Source organism: Leptonychotes weddellii, chromosome 1 (genome assembly GCF_054177405.1).
Source record: "Leptonychotes weddellii isolate Sample4059 chromosome 1, ASM5417740v2, whole genome shotgun sequence".
In the NCBI taxonomy this organism is placed as follows: Eukaryota; Metazoa; Chordata; class Mammalia; order Carnivora; family Phocidae; genus Leptonychotes; species Leptonychotes weddellii.
In genome coordinates this window covers 81,963,965-81,978,446 of record NC_138369.1, presented here as the reverse complement: position 1 = coordinate 81,978,446, position 14,482 = coordinate 81,963,965, and the positions used below count along the sequence as shown (strand labels likewise).

Below are 14,482 nucleotides of genomic sequence, written 5' to 3'. Positions count from 1 at the left end.
GAGAACAAGCCTCTGTTCAAGTGAAGGGAGGACTTTCAATAGAAACCATATTTTCTCCTTTTTTTTTTTTTTTACAATGACTACGCATTCTTTTTTTTTTTTTTTTAGATTTTATTTATTTGGGAGAGAGAGAGCGCGCAGAGAGAGTGAGAGTGAGAGCACACAAGCCGGGGGAAGGGCAGAGGGAGAGGGAGAAGCAGACTCCTCCATGAGCAGGGAACCCAAGGTGGGGATGGATCCTAGGAACCTGGGATCATGACCAGAGATGAGCAGGGAACCCGAGGCGGGGATGGATCCCAGGACTCTGGGATCATGACCAGAGGGGAAGGCAGCCACTTAACCGCCTGAGCCACACAGGCGCCTTCTCTTTTTTGTTTTTAATGCGTTCTTTTTATAATCACACATGTCCTTTCAAGACCAGAATAAAAGGAACAATATAGATGCGGTGGCGGGGGAGACTTCGGAGGAGGGAGGGCCACTACACCATCCACAAAGGCAAAAAAAACTTGAGTTCCAACACCAAGAACTATCCCGTTTTTGTCATTCCTCCGCTCTTCAAATCCTGATCTCACCCTATCGTGCACATTTCCAATGACCCAGGCCCCCAACCACTAAGTGAAATGAACCAGCGATCCTGTGTTAGGGGCAGGCCTGGAAAGAGACGCCCAGCACCAGAATGCCCTGGCCAAGTGACCCCAAAGGCACGTCTGGGCCGCGGGCTGCGACCGCCAGGTGGCGCCCTAACCTCTGCTCCGGCTACCGCCGGCTCTTCTATCTCCAAAAGCCGCGGGGCAGGACGTGCACCCACTGGGCGCTCGACGGGGCGCGCCTGGTGCCCGCAGACCGTGGAGCTCGACCCCAAACACAGAGGCACCAACTGCTTTGACCCCCAAACCCTAGTACAGGGCCGAGGGACGCCGGGTCCGGAGGACACTGGCACGGCCCTCGCCACCGCCTTCTGACCTCGCTGCCCCTCGCCTCCCGCGCGGAGAAGGGGCGGAAGATGAGACCTGAGCAGGGCCCGGGGAAAGCAAGGCCGCCCAAAACTGAGGGGACCTCGCACCTTAAAAGACACGTCTTGCGGATGACGCGGTGGGAGAAGACGCCAGAACCCCGACCTCCCTCCCCCTTCCCCGCCGGACTCGCCCTGCGCTCCGCCCTTGCCCTCCTTCCTCTTCCCGCTCGGGGCAAAAGCAGAAGTGTCTGAGGTCTGAAGGAAACGGGCCGGGAGCTCCCGGGGTTCCCAGCGCGGCAGCCTGGCGGGGAGATCCTGCGCGCCGCCGAGCGAGGGGCCCACTCAACGCCGCAGGGACGCTCAGCCAACGGGGCCCGCCAGGGGGCGCTGCGGGGCGGGCTGGCCGCCGGGGGCGTGGTCTAGGGCCCGGTCACACTTCTTAGAACGGAGCCCAGAGACCTTGAGCGCAGGGTGGCAAGAACCTCCCCCGGCCGCTACCGCCAGCAGGACTCATGTCGGGCACCGAGGGCAGGTCCTCTGTCTTGCTGGCTGCTGCACCTTCACTTCCTGGAACAGTGAATAAGAAGATTATTCCCCAGATTCTGATTGAGCGCCTGCTAATGCCAGGAAATGTCCTTGGCACTGGGGATAAATGAGTGAACAAAACAGACAAAACCATTAACCTGGTGAGGTTTATATTCTGTTGTGGGGGCAGCGAGGGAAGGCAGGGAAGACAGGCAATAAACAAGATAGAAGGAGTAAAAAGTAGTACGTAGATGTCAGAAGGGGATAAATGCTACCGGGAAAACTAAAGCAGAATAAGGAGTTGTCGAGTGAGGTAAGGATTCTTACTTTCTTTTTTTTTTTTTTTAATATTTTATTATTTATTTGACAGAGAGAGAGCGAGAGCAGGAACACAAGCAGGGGGAGTGAGAGAGGGAGAAGCAGGCTTCCCGCTGAGCAGGGAGCCCAATGTGGGACTCGATCTCAGGACTCCGGGATCATGACCTGAGCTGAAGGCAGACGCTTAACGACTGAGCCACCCAGGCGCCCCTGGATTCTTACTTTCTACAGTGTGGTCAGGGAAGACTTCTCAGAGGGAGACACTTCAGCAGATACCTAAAAGAAGGGGCGAGGGCGGCCAAGCAGCTAGCTGCGGTAAGAGCAGGAAAATAAACGCTTCACACTGTGTTAAATGAATGAGTTTTCAAGGCAGGACCCTGCACTGGGCCATGGTTCCTCTGATGCACCCAGGCACCCTCGCTCCACACCTGTCTGCCCCCTCCCTTCATCCGACCGGCCAGCCAGCCATCCTTCAGCTGGGCAGTCCAGGGCACCCACCTGCTTTATGCTGGACCTTCTGCCGGGTGTATTTCATTTTCATATCCCCTACACCCAGGATATGGGAATGAAAAAGATATACCGCTTGGAGGAAAAATGGCCTTCATCTTCACTCTAGTGGGACTGGAGAATGCCACAACCTTCCTGGAGAGTAATTTGACAGCATCTCACTTTTAAATGTTCTTACACTTTGAGCCAAATGCCTCAATCTGAGACCACTGACTGGAGCTAGATTGACTGGGTTTGTTTTGGTTTGGTTTTCTTTAAGTAAACTCTACATGCCCAATGTGGAACTTGAACTCACAACCCCAAGAACAAGAGTATGCTCTATCGACTGAGCCAGTCAGGTGCCCCTAGATTGACTGGGTTTTAACTCCAGCCCCATTCCTTATCAGGTCTAGGGCCCTGGAAATACTTTTTACCTGTATGCCTGAGCTTTCACATCTATAAAATTAAGCTAATAATAATGATAACCAATTCATAGGATTTTTGAGAAAATACATCACAAAGGGTTTAGAGCAGGGCCTGGCTCATAGCAAGTGCTCAATAAATGTTAGCCATTATTATTTGCTTGGGCAACTACTTGACAAAAACATGAGCTGACCTGTTCACCAAGAGGCTCTTTGCAAGATTATCTTAACATAACTCTGTTTTGGAGCAATCTCAATAAAGATCCAACAATAGGGAGATGACTAAGAAGATTGTGGTGCATCCACTGTACAAAATAAAATGTAATTTTAGAAAGATTGTGTCAATGAGAGACATTTTGAGACCCATATTGGCAAGTCAGACCAAGTGTCCAAAAGAGGAGAGTCCTTCAGAATGCTGGGATGAGTGGCATGACAGGACTGGGGAGGACTTGGATCTAGGGGCCTCAGTTCCTCTGAATTAGGAGAGCTAATTCAACCTATTATCTGAATAGTCAGTCAATATCAATCAAAATCTTAGAATGCCCTATTTTTTGACCCAGCAATTCTACTTCTAGGAGCTTATCCTAAAGATATACTTGCACATTTGCACAAAGACTCATGAACAAGAAGGTATGTGGCAGTCTTGTCAAAGATGGAAACAACCTAAATGTCCATCAACAGAGGAATAGTTAAATAAATTATGATGCATTTATCCAGTGAAAGACTGTGTAACCATTGAAGTTAGTGAAGCAAATCTATATGTGCCAATGTGGAAAAATCTACAAGATTCAATACTTCAATAAAAAATAGGAGCACCTGGGTGGCTCAGATGGTTAAGCGTCTGCCTTCAGCTCAGGGCATGATCTCAGGGTCCTGGGATGGAGCCCCATATCAGGCTCCTGGCTCAGCGAAGAGTCTGCTTCTCCCTCTCCCTCTGCCTCTCTCCCCTGCTCATATTCCCTCTCTCTCTCCTGCTCATATTCCCTCTCTCTCTGTCTCTCTTTGTCACATGAATAAAAACAAAATTAAATTAAAAATAAAATAAAATAAGATAGGGGCGCCTGGGTGGCTCAGTCATTTAAGCGTCCGCCCTTTGGCTCAGGTCATGATCCCAGGATTGTGGTATCGAGCCCCACATCGGGCTCCCTGCTCAGCGGGGAGTCTGCTTCTCCCTCTCCCTCTGCCATTCCCTCCGCTTGTGCTCTCTGGCTCTATCTCTCTGTCAAGTAAATAAATAAAATCTTAAAAAAAAAAAAAGATTCTCTTTCTCCTTCTCCCTCTGCCTCTCCTCACCCTGTGTGTGTGTGTGTGTGTGTGTGCCCGCGTGCACAAGCTCTCTCGCTCTCTCGAAAGAAATTCTCCATCTCACAGTGAAAGAAATAAACCACATAAAATTGCTGATATTCAACAATTATTTTTACCTAAACCAGCAATTTCATATGGCTAATATTAACACAAAACAATATTGAGATATTACTTTTATCCTTTCGTATTGACAAAGATTAAAAAGGTTTGCTAACACCTTGTGTTGGCAAAACTCTGGAGAAACAGACATTGAGAGCAATCTCTGTGGAAGGTGATTTGGGAGTTGTCTCTCAAATGACAGGAAGGTATTGTGCTAAGTGAAATAATTCACACAGAAAAGGACAAATACCACATGATTTCACTAATATGTGGAATCCAAAAAACAAACAAATCAGAAAACAGACTCTTAAATACAGAGAACAGATTGGTGGTTGCCAGAAGGGAGGTGGGTGGGGGGATGGATGAAACAGATAAAGGAGATAAAGAGATAGAAACTTCTAGTTATAAAATAAATAAGTCGTGGCGATGAAAAGTACAGCATAGGCAATATAGTAAAAAAAAAAAAATTCACAACAGATGTAAATACTCTTTGACCCAGCTATTATCCTATAAATATACTCCTACACCTAGAATGTACATAATTACTCATGCAACATTGTTTGTAATCTCAGACGATTAGAAAAAAAAAACTGAATGCCCATCAATTAGTTGATTAGTTAAATAAATTATTACATTCACACACACACACACACACACACACAACAAAGCATGAATAAAAATAGAATATGAGGAAATAAGCAATAAGATACACTGTTAGATTTTCAAAAACCATACACACCAGGTTCTGAACAATTGTATAGTATGTTACCATGTGGCTAAACAAATATAAATGTGTGTGTTATGGCATCTGGAAAAACTGAAAATATTTGTTGTGCTTAGAAAGGGGAACTTGGGTGGCTGGAAAATAGAGATAGGAGGGAAACATTTCACTGAATACTGTTTTGTACCTTTTGAACTTTGAACACTGTGAATAATTACCCATTCAAAAGAAACAACAATGACAACAAAAAAAACCCACCAGCCCTGGCAGGGCTCACAGTATATCCTATAAAATACCCCATTCTAACCAAAGCATTGATATAACAAGAAGTAGACAGATAAACTCAGCAGTAAGCGGTCCTCCTCCAAAATGCCCTAGTCTTCGGAAATGTACCGCCTCAGGACATTTTATCTGGGTAAAGATCTGTGGAGCCCTTCCGTAGCACTAGAACTAAAGCCTTAAACAGGTGCTGATCAGAACTTCCTGAGCAACTGAGGAATCAATGAAGCCTCCCAGAGGGGGAAGCCAGGGACCTGGTGGCAGGAGCTTAAAAGGCTATCTGAGGAGACAAAACTAATCCAAGTGGGACACAGAGGTAGGAGACAGGGCAGGAGAGCTGCCAAGGGAGACTGGAGTGTAGGCAGCCAAGAAATCATCCATCAGCTAAGCCAGAGAAGGTAGGTTGCAGCGGAACAGAACATCCTCCTGGGTCTGGGAACCAAAACATGGAAGCTTGCCCTCTCTCCCATGACCCAGTTTGTGCTTCCTGTGCCTGCAAGTCTGAACTCTGCAAGGTAGGAGGTTCTGGTCCCCAAGGGGGACACAACAAGTTCCCTTTGAACTACAAGCTGCAGCTCCTCACCAGCATCCTGCCAATGAAAGAAGGAGTCACCACACTGGAAAAAGCAATTGACCCTGATCAGCAGAAGGAGATAGAGCTGCTTTTACACAGTGGACAAAGGGGAACACATGTGGAACCACTGACATTTCAGATCAGGTAATTCTTTGCAGTGGAAGACAGTAGTATGTGCTGTAGGCTGTTCAGCAGCATCACCAGCCTCTACCTACTAGATACCAGGGACACTTCCACAGTTGTGACAATAAAAATGTCTCCAGGCATTGCCAGATGTCACCTAGGGAGCAAAATCATTGTCAGTTGAGAACCACTAATGTAACTAATAACAGCAAAACTTTTCTTCAAAAAGAGATCAAGTTGGTGCTACTGGGTTGTGCAGTCAGTTAAGCATCCGACTCTTGCTTTTGGCTCAGGTCATGATCTCAGGGTCATGAGATCTAGCCCCATGTCAGGCTCTGAACTCAGTGTGGAGTCTGCTTGAGATTTTCTCTCTCCCTTTCCGTCTGCCCCTCCCCCTGCTCTCTCAATCTCTAAAATAAATAAATGAATCTTTAAGAAAAAGAGAGAGGAAAAAAAAAAAGAAAAAGAGAGAGGGGCGCCTGGGTGGCTCAGTCAGTTAAGCGTCTGCCTTCAGCTCAGGTCATGATCCCATGGTCCTGGGATCGAGTCCCGCATCGGGCTCCCTGCTCAGCAGGGAGTCTGCTTCCCCCTCTCTCTCTGCCTGCCCATCCCCCTGCTTGTGCTCTCTCTCTCTCTCTCTCTCTGTCAAATAAATAAATAAAATCTTAAAAAAAAAGATCAGGATGAGAACATATGAGAAGAATTCAGCCCACCAATGCTGGCTTTGAAGCTAGAAGGGGACCATGAGCCATGAGCCAAGGGATGCAGATAGCCTCTAAAACCTGCAAGGAACAGAGTTTTCCTAAAGCCCTCTGAAGGAAAGCAGCCTTTCCTACACCTTAATTTCAGTCCAGTGAGACTGAAATTAGGCACATGGGTAGGACTTCAGCTCAGTTCATGATCTCAGGGTCCTGGATCCAGCCCTGTCTTGGGTTCCCTGCTGAGGGGGGAGTCTGCTTGTCTCTCTCCCTCTGCCCTCCCCCTGCTCATGCTCTCTCTCTCTCAAATAAATAAATAAAAATCTTTTTTTTTTTTAAGATTTATTTATTTATTTGAGAGAGCGAGAATGAGAGAGAGAGAGTACATGAGAGGGGGGAGGGTTAGAGGGAGAAGCAGGCTCCTCGCTGAGCAGGGAGCCCGATGCGGGACTCGATCCAGGGACTCCAGGATCATGACCTGAGCCGAAGGCGGTCGCCCAACCAACTGAGCCACCCAGGTGCCCAATAAATAAAAATCTTTTAAAAAATTCAGTCCAGTGAGGCCCATTTCAAACCTCTGGCCTCAAGAACACTAAGATAAATTTATATTGTTTTAAGTCACTGAGTTTGTGGTGTTTTATTATAACAGTAGTGGAAAACTAATACACCTTCTCTATTTCACAGTCTTCACTTATAAAGTTATCTCAGACACCTCTGTGGCTCAGTCAGTAGAGCATGCATCTCTTGATCTCAGGGTCGTGAGTTCGAGCCCCACTTGAGGGTAGGGCTTACTTTTTAAAAGTATAAAAATAATAATAGGGTGCCTGGGTGGCTCAGTCGTTAAGCATCTGCCTTTGGCTCAGGTCATGATCCCGGAGTCCTGGGATCGAGTCCCACATCAGGCTCCCTGCTCAGCAGGAAGCCTGCTTCTCCCTCTCCCACTCCCTCTGCTTGTGTTCCTGCTCTTGCTGTCTCTGTCTGTCAAATAAATAAATAAAATCTTTAAAAATAGTAATAATAAAATAAAGTTATCTCATAAGGTTACTGTGATGATTAAAAAAGAAAATATAGGGGCACCTGGTTGGCTCAGTCGGTAGAGCATACAGCTCTTGATCTCAGTGTGGTAAGTTCAAGCCCCACGTTGGGTGTAAATCTTACTTTAAAAGAAAGAAAGAGGGTGCCTAAGTGGTGCAGTTGGTTAAGAATTTGACTCTTGGTTTCTGCTCAGGTCATGATCTCAGGGTTGTGAGATCAAGCAAGCCCCGAGTCAGGCTCTGCACCTAGCTAGGAGTCTGCTTGGGATTCTCTCTCCCTCTCCCACTGCCCCTCCCCACCCCGCATGTGTACACTCTCTCTCTCTCAAATAAATAAATAAATCTTGAAAGAAAGAACGAAAGAAAGAGTGAAAGAAAGAGAGAAAGGAAGGAAGAAAATACAGGTAGAACCCAGAGAAGAGTGCTCAGCAACTAGTAAGTTGCTAAATAAATGCTAGAAAAATAGTAAATGTAAACAATTGAGGGAAGAAACCACAACGGATGCTAAAAAGATTAGATGAAATGTTGTTCAGGAACAGGATGTCAGAATGGTGACCAAGGGTTACCTCATAGTTTACACACTAATTGCAAAAGGGGGAAGTGCCTTTACAATGGAGACATGTAACAACCACCATCTAAACTCAGTCTTCAAACATAACAGGACCAGAGGTGGGACAACCTAACATTGATGTCCCTCCAGATAGAATGCAACATAAAGTACATCATCTTCAAAATATTTCTCACCAAAAAAGTTCACCTGACGCTAATCAAGCTAGAGAGCTGACTGAGTTGGCAGAAAATACAAAGAACAGAGAAAGAAGTTAAATAAGAGCAAGAAGAAACATTGAGATCAGTCCTGAACATGGAGACACTGTACAACTATCCTTGTCTCTTCAAAAATGTGGTGTCATGAAATAAAAAAGGTTGTGATGGAGTGGTTCTCTACTCTACATAGTCTTTTGGGAACCCAGACCTGCCCTCTCTGTGATGCTGTCATCCTTAACACACCTCCTGTAGGGAAGGGAAAGGGGGCCTGGAGAATCTTACAAGGTGGCATTCAATAGGCCACCGCAGAGAGCGGTCCACATCAGCTTCCACTTGCATTTTTTTGACATAGCTTCACCTGGCCCCCATCTAACTGCAGGAAGGCTGGGAAATGTGGCTGGAAGCTTGAAAGAAGAAGAAAGGGATTTGGTGTGCATCTAGCCAGTCTCCCCACACAAACACCACCACTCCAGGATGCAGGTCTCAGCATGGCCTCTGCCAGGGAATCCTGAGCCATGCACGCCCTCAATCCCGTGCCCTTTCTCCATCTGAGATGGACCAGCAACCCAGTGTCCTCCTTTCTCACGTCATCCCCCATAGTCAGTCAGTCTAAACACCAATGTCTCCATCCTTACGTATCTCTAAATAGCCATCACCTCTGTGACTGCAACTGCCAGAGCTCAGGGCATCAGCTTCCCAGCTGGCCTCCTTCATGCAAGGCTCTTGTTCTCAGAGGATGTACATTCTTGTGTAAGGCTGAAAGTGAGAAAATAAATAAATAGACAAGATCATTTTTTATGGTTTATTTATTTGAGAGAAAGAGAAGGAGGGCATGTGCACGTGCTTGCACAAGTGGGAATGGGGGGCAGACAGAGAGAATCTTCAAGCAGACTCTCTGCTGACTACAGAGCCCCATCCCATGACCCATGAGATCATGACTTGAGCCAAAACCAAGAGCTGGACGCTTAACCAACTGAGCCACCCCAGCGCCCCATTCAATATAATTTAAGATAATGGTAGGTACTATGAAGGAACCAGAGGCTAAAATGATAAAGAATGGCTATTTGGGGTGGGGAGGAAGAGCTAATTTATACAGAGTGGTCAGTAAAAGTCACACTGAGGACGTAGCTGTGGTAGATAACATTACCCAGAATTATCCAGAAGAGCAATCTTTCCATTTCTATATGAACCCTGATACTCCCTCTTCAAGTGGTAAAGTCCATGTTCCCTCCACTTAACTTTGGACAGGCCTTTTGACTTGCTGAACTAATAAAGTACAACAGAAGTGATGCTATGTGACTTCTGAGGTCAGGAAAGACAATTCAGTTTCCGCCTGAGTCTTTTGGGACACTTTCCTTGAAACCAAGCTACACGAACAACCAAGGCCCCCATGCTTCCACCTTGGCTTAGCTCATAGACCACTGCCAACGCCAACATGCCAGCCATGTGAGTGAGCCACCTTAGAAGCAGATCCCTAGGGCGCCTGGGTGGCTCAGTTGGTAAGCGTCTGCCTTCGGCTCAGGTCATGATCCTGGAGTCCCGGGATCGAGTCCCGCATCGGGCTCCCTGCTCGGCAGGGAGTCTGCTTCTCCCTCTGACCCTCCCCCCTCTCATGCTCTCTCTCTCTCATTCTCTCTCTCAAATAAATAAATAAAATCTTTAAAAAAAAAAAAAAAGAAGCAGATCCCTACTCTTGGGTGATTTGCCCCATCTGAAGCTTCATGGAGCAAAAATGCATCCTTCCCATCAAACCCTGCCCAAATTACAGATATATAAACTAAATAAATGACTGCTATTTTGAAGCCACTGAGTTTTGGAAGGTTTCATTACAGAGCAACAGTACTGAGCTGAGGCCTAAATACTAAGGAGCCAGCCAGAAGGAAATCTTCATGGAGCATTTTAAGCATTGCCAACAACAAATCCTGTAGCACTGAGACAGGACCAAGCTTGGCACACTGAAGGAAAGGACAAGGCCACGTGGCTGAGAGAGAGAGCAGTAGATGTGTGACTGAAAAGAAAGGAACGGAGTCACAGTGTGCAGAGTCTCAGGCACCATGGTAAGAAGTTAGAAATTAATCAGGGGCGCCTGGGTGGTGCAGTCAGTTAAGCAATCGACTCTTGATTTTGGCTCAGGTCATGATCTCAGGGTCATGGGATAGTGGGGGGTCTGCTTGAGATTCTCTTTCTCTCTCACTTTGCACCTCCCCCACCGCCACAGTGCACACACACTCTCTCTCTCAAAGAAGAAGAAGAAGTTAGAAATGAATCAAAAGTTCAAAAGTTCAGTGGGAGTTTTGGGGACGATGTGAAAGGGGATTTGGCTCGTTCTTGAAAGATGGCTAGGGCTGTTGTGAGGAGGGTAGTCTGTATCAGGACAAGAGTGAGCAGGAAGACCAGTTAACAGACACCGCACTTGCCCAAGATGAAGACGATTGTCCGTAAGTGGTGGAGAGAAGATAGATTCTGGGCATATTTTGTAGAGGCAACAGGCCTTGCTGATCGGAAAGATGAGGGGTGAGGGATAGGGGAAAATAGAGGCAAACTTCTAGCTTTTTCTCTCAAACAGCCAGGTGAATAACAGTGTTACTGGCTGGATGGGGAAGGCTGGAGGAAGAGCAAGTAGGGGTGGGGGAAACTTCCCTTTCCCTCAGGATGTCTGATTTCAATGTGGTTATTGAGATCAGCAAGCTGGTTAAATACTTCTTACTAAGCAGTTATGGGCAGGCGAGTACAGAGCATCTGGGTCTGATGGGAGTGGAAACTCTGATAACCACTTGTGTTTTCTTAAGAACGCCTGGGTGGCTCAGTCAGTTGAGCGTCTGCCTTTGGCTCAGGTCATGATCCCAGAGTCCTGGGATCGAGTCCCGCGTTGGGCTCCCTGCTCGGCAGGGGTTCTGCTTTTCCCTCTCCCACTCCCCCTGCTTGTGTTCCCTCTCTCGCTGTGTCTCTCTCTGTCAAACAAACAAATAAAAGCTTTAAAAAAAAAAATTCCTTTCTGTTTTGGGCACCTGGGTGGCTCAGTTGGTTGGGCGACTGCCTTTGGCGCAGGTCATGATCCTTGAGTCCCGGGATCGAGTCCCGCATCGGGCTTCCTGCTCAGCGGGGAGTCTGCTTCTCCCTCTGGCCCTCCCCCCCTCATGCTCTCTCTCTCATGCTCTCTCTCTCAAATAAATAAATAAAATCTTAAAAAAAAAAAAAGAATTCCTTTCTGTTTTTTGTCTGCCTGTATAGCTTTAAGAACCTCCATGCAGACTGTGGTTGTTACAGTTGCAGTGGCAAAGATCCCAGTTGGAAGCTGAAACACACCCAAAGGAGGAAATTGAACTCAACGTGTAGGGGACCCAGCCAGGCACTTTCCCCAAACTATACTCCATTAGCCAGTCTGGAAAAGAGCCCCTGGTGATAGAGACAAGGGAACCAGGCTTTACGTGTTCACTGAAAGAATGACTGAAAAGAGTCAGGGCAAAGAACAATGAATGAGCTTCTGGAATGACTCTGAAAGCAGGCAGAAGACCTAAGCTGTCGGAAGCAGCTGCTGGATCTCCTATGGGGAGAGGGGGAAGGAGGGGAATGGGGTGGCCCAGGAGGAGAAGGAAGGATCCTAGGCCAGGCCACACCTCCATGCCTTCCTTACCTTGCCTCTCCAGCCCCAGTTCCAGGAGCTTGCCCAATCCACTCAATTCCCTCCCTCCACAGGACGCACCACCCCCAAAGCTCAGAAGGAAAACTGCTCTCTTCACCTGATGTTCAGCAAAGGTCATTCAACTGCCTGGACTTCTTGCAGATCACCTCACAGGATCCCAGGCTGGACTGGTCAGCAGAAGGGAGTGGGGTATCCAGCCAGGCTCTATACGGAGAAAGAATGGGCAATCACAACAGCAGAGACAGGGCACTCAGTGCCCGGGAGCACCTTTGCTGATTCCCACTGAGTTCAAATGCCGCTAAATCCTCTCTCCTGTATTTGTCATGTTTGTTTCAACTTTCCCCATTGTCTCCATGAGCCCACAGTACTTGCTGCCCAAATATTACTTCTTCCCACTCTTTCTCCAAAATATGGCAAGAGGTCTCAAGTTTAACCATGAATCACCAGAGAGCCAATGATAACCCATACCTGGGCATTGCTCCATGTATGCATTCCATAATTATTTATTGAGCTCCTACCACGTGTGATTGTTAAGAAGGCTACTGCAGTGATCCAAGTGAAAGGTAATGGAGACTTGGACCAGTATGGAGGTAATGAGAAGTGGTTGGATTATAGATATATTTTGAAAGGTAGAGCCAACAGGATTCCCTGGTGGACGGGACATGAGGTGTGAAGGGAAAGTTGCATGGGGCGCCTGGCTGGCTCAGTCAGTAGAGCATGCAATGTTTGATCTCAGGGTCATGAGTTTGAGCCCCATATTGGCCATAGAGTTTACTTAAATGAAAATCTTTTCTAAAAAAGAAGGATGGGGGCTCCTGGGTGGCTCAGTCATTAAGCGTCTGCCTTCAGCTCAGGTCATGATCCTGTGGTCCTGGGATTGAGTCCCACATCGGGCTCCCGGCTCAGTGGGGAGCCTGCTTCTCCCTCTCCCACTCCCCCTGCTTGTGTTCCCTCTCTAGCTGTCTCTCTCTGTGTGTCAAATAAATAAAATCTTAAAATAATAAAAATTAAAAATTAAAAAATTAAAAAAAAAAAAAAAGGATGCTTCCAAGTTTTTGGTCTCTGCATCTGAAAGGGTGGTATTGTCGTTTTCTGCAATAGGAAAGACTGCAAGACAAGTAAATTGAAAGAACTAAATCAAGAGCTTGATTTGGGAACATATTAAATTTGAGATGCTTATTTAGACATTCCAGTGGTAATATTCAGATAGCAGTCCAGAGTTCCTGAGAAAGGTCCAGGCTGTAGGTAAAAAATTTCGAAATCTCAGCCTGCCTTTCTCTGCTCATAAGCAAAAAGGAACATTGGAATGAGAGGGGGCCTACAGAACTTCAACCAATAAATATCAGGAAGCATAAGATTAACCAAGATAGGGGCGCCTGGGTGGCTCAGTTGATTGAGTGTCTGCCTTCGTCTTGGGCGATGATCCCAGGGTCCTGGGATCAAGCCCCACGTCGGGCCCTCTGCTCAGCAGGGAGCGTGCTTCTTCCTCTGCCTGCCACTCCCCCTGCTTGTGCTCTCTCTCTCTGTCAAAAAAATAAATAAAATCTTAAAAAAAAAAAAGATTAACCAAAATATCTAGAGATGTTGCAGTTGGCATTGCCTGACAGAGTTGGAGAGTGACCTCTCTCAGAGCCTAAATGGGATGATATATCTAAGTGTACTTTAGAGCTTCCAAGTTCCTTGGCAGATGGGCACCATCATTGAAAATGTCTACAGTGGGCAACCCTCTGGGGTGGGTCCCTTCTCTCTTCAGGAGCTTTGTAGTCTATTATTAAATAAACTTTACTATCAACTCAATAAAAAATAAAAATAAAAAAAGTCTACAGTAGTCTCCTACCCCATAGAGACTAAAGTGGGAATAATCTTATCCCCCTAAAATGGAAATGGACCAATGGCCTTTCTAGATCCCTTCCCTCACGAGGTTAATATCACTATTAAAAACCAAATATCCTTTCCTCCCTCAGTAAATTTCCGTTTTCCTCCCTTTACTTTGGCTTACCCTTTTCCTATTCACAAAATAAAAGCTGCCATGCATATTAATGAAAACAAACGATAGGGGGAAGGGAGAAGGGACTAGGGAAAGACCATATCTAGCAATAACCAACCTTAAATTTCTTATTAAGTGTATTTTTTAAAATTTATTTATTTATTTGAGAGAGAGAGAGCACATGAGCGGGAGGGGCAGAAGGAGAGGGAGAGAGAATCTCAAGCAGGCTCCCTACTCAACACAGAGCCTGCAGAGGTTCCATCTCAAAACCCTGAGATCAAGACCTGAGCCGAAACCGAGAGTCAGGCGCCCCTGTGTGTATTTTTTTGAATTTTTAAAAATTTGTTGTGGGGCACCTGGATGGCTCAGAAAAGCATTCAACTCTTACTCTTGGGTTGTGAGTCCAAGCCCCACATTGGGTGTAGAGATTACTAAAGAAGATCTATAAATAAAAAAAAAAATTTCAATTTGTTTTTAGATGTTTGCTGTCAGGGTAATTATTGTTCTTTTGTTAGCTATTTGTTTTTTCTCTCCGGATGTTTGGGTAG

At 46.4% G+C, this 14,482-nt stretch overlaps 1 long non-coding RNA gene across 1 annotated transcript in view; it reads right to left on the bottom strand.

The window, feature by feature from the left end:
- Positions 1-7,920: 7,920 nt before the first annotated feature.
- The window catches only part of LOC115941228 (uncharacterized), a 10,410-nt gene continuing 3,848 nt past the window's right edge, over positions 7,921-14,482 (bottom strand). Inside the window, exons 2-3 of the long non-coding RNA XR_004075994.2 lie at positions 12,045-12,151; positions 7,921-9,060 (exon numbers count right to left, since the gene is read on the bottom strand). This is a non-coding gene — a long non-coding RNA (uncharacterized LOC115941228). The remainder of the gene's footprint in view (positions 9,061-12,044; positions 12,152-14,482) is intronic.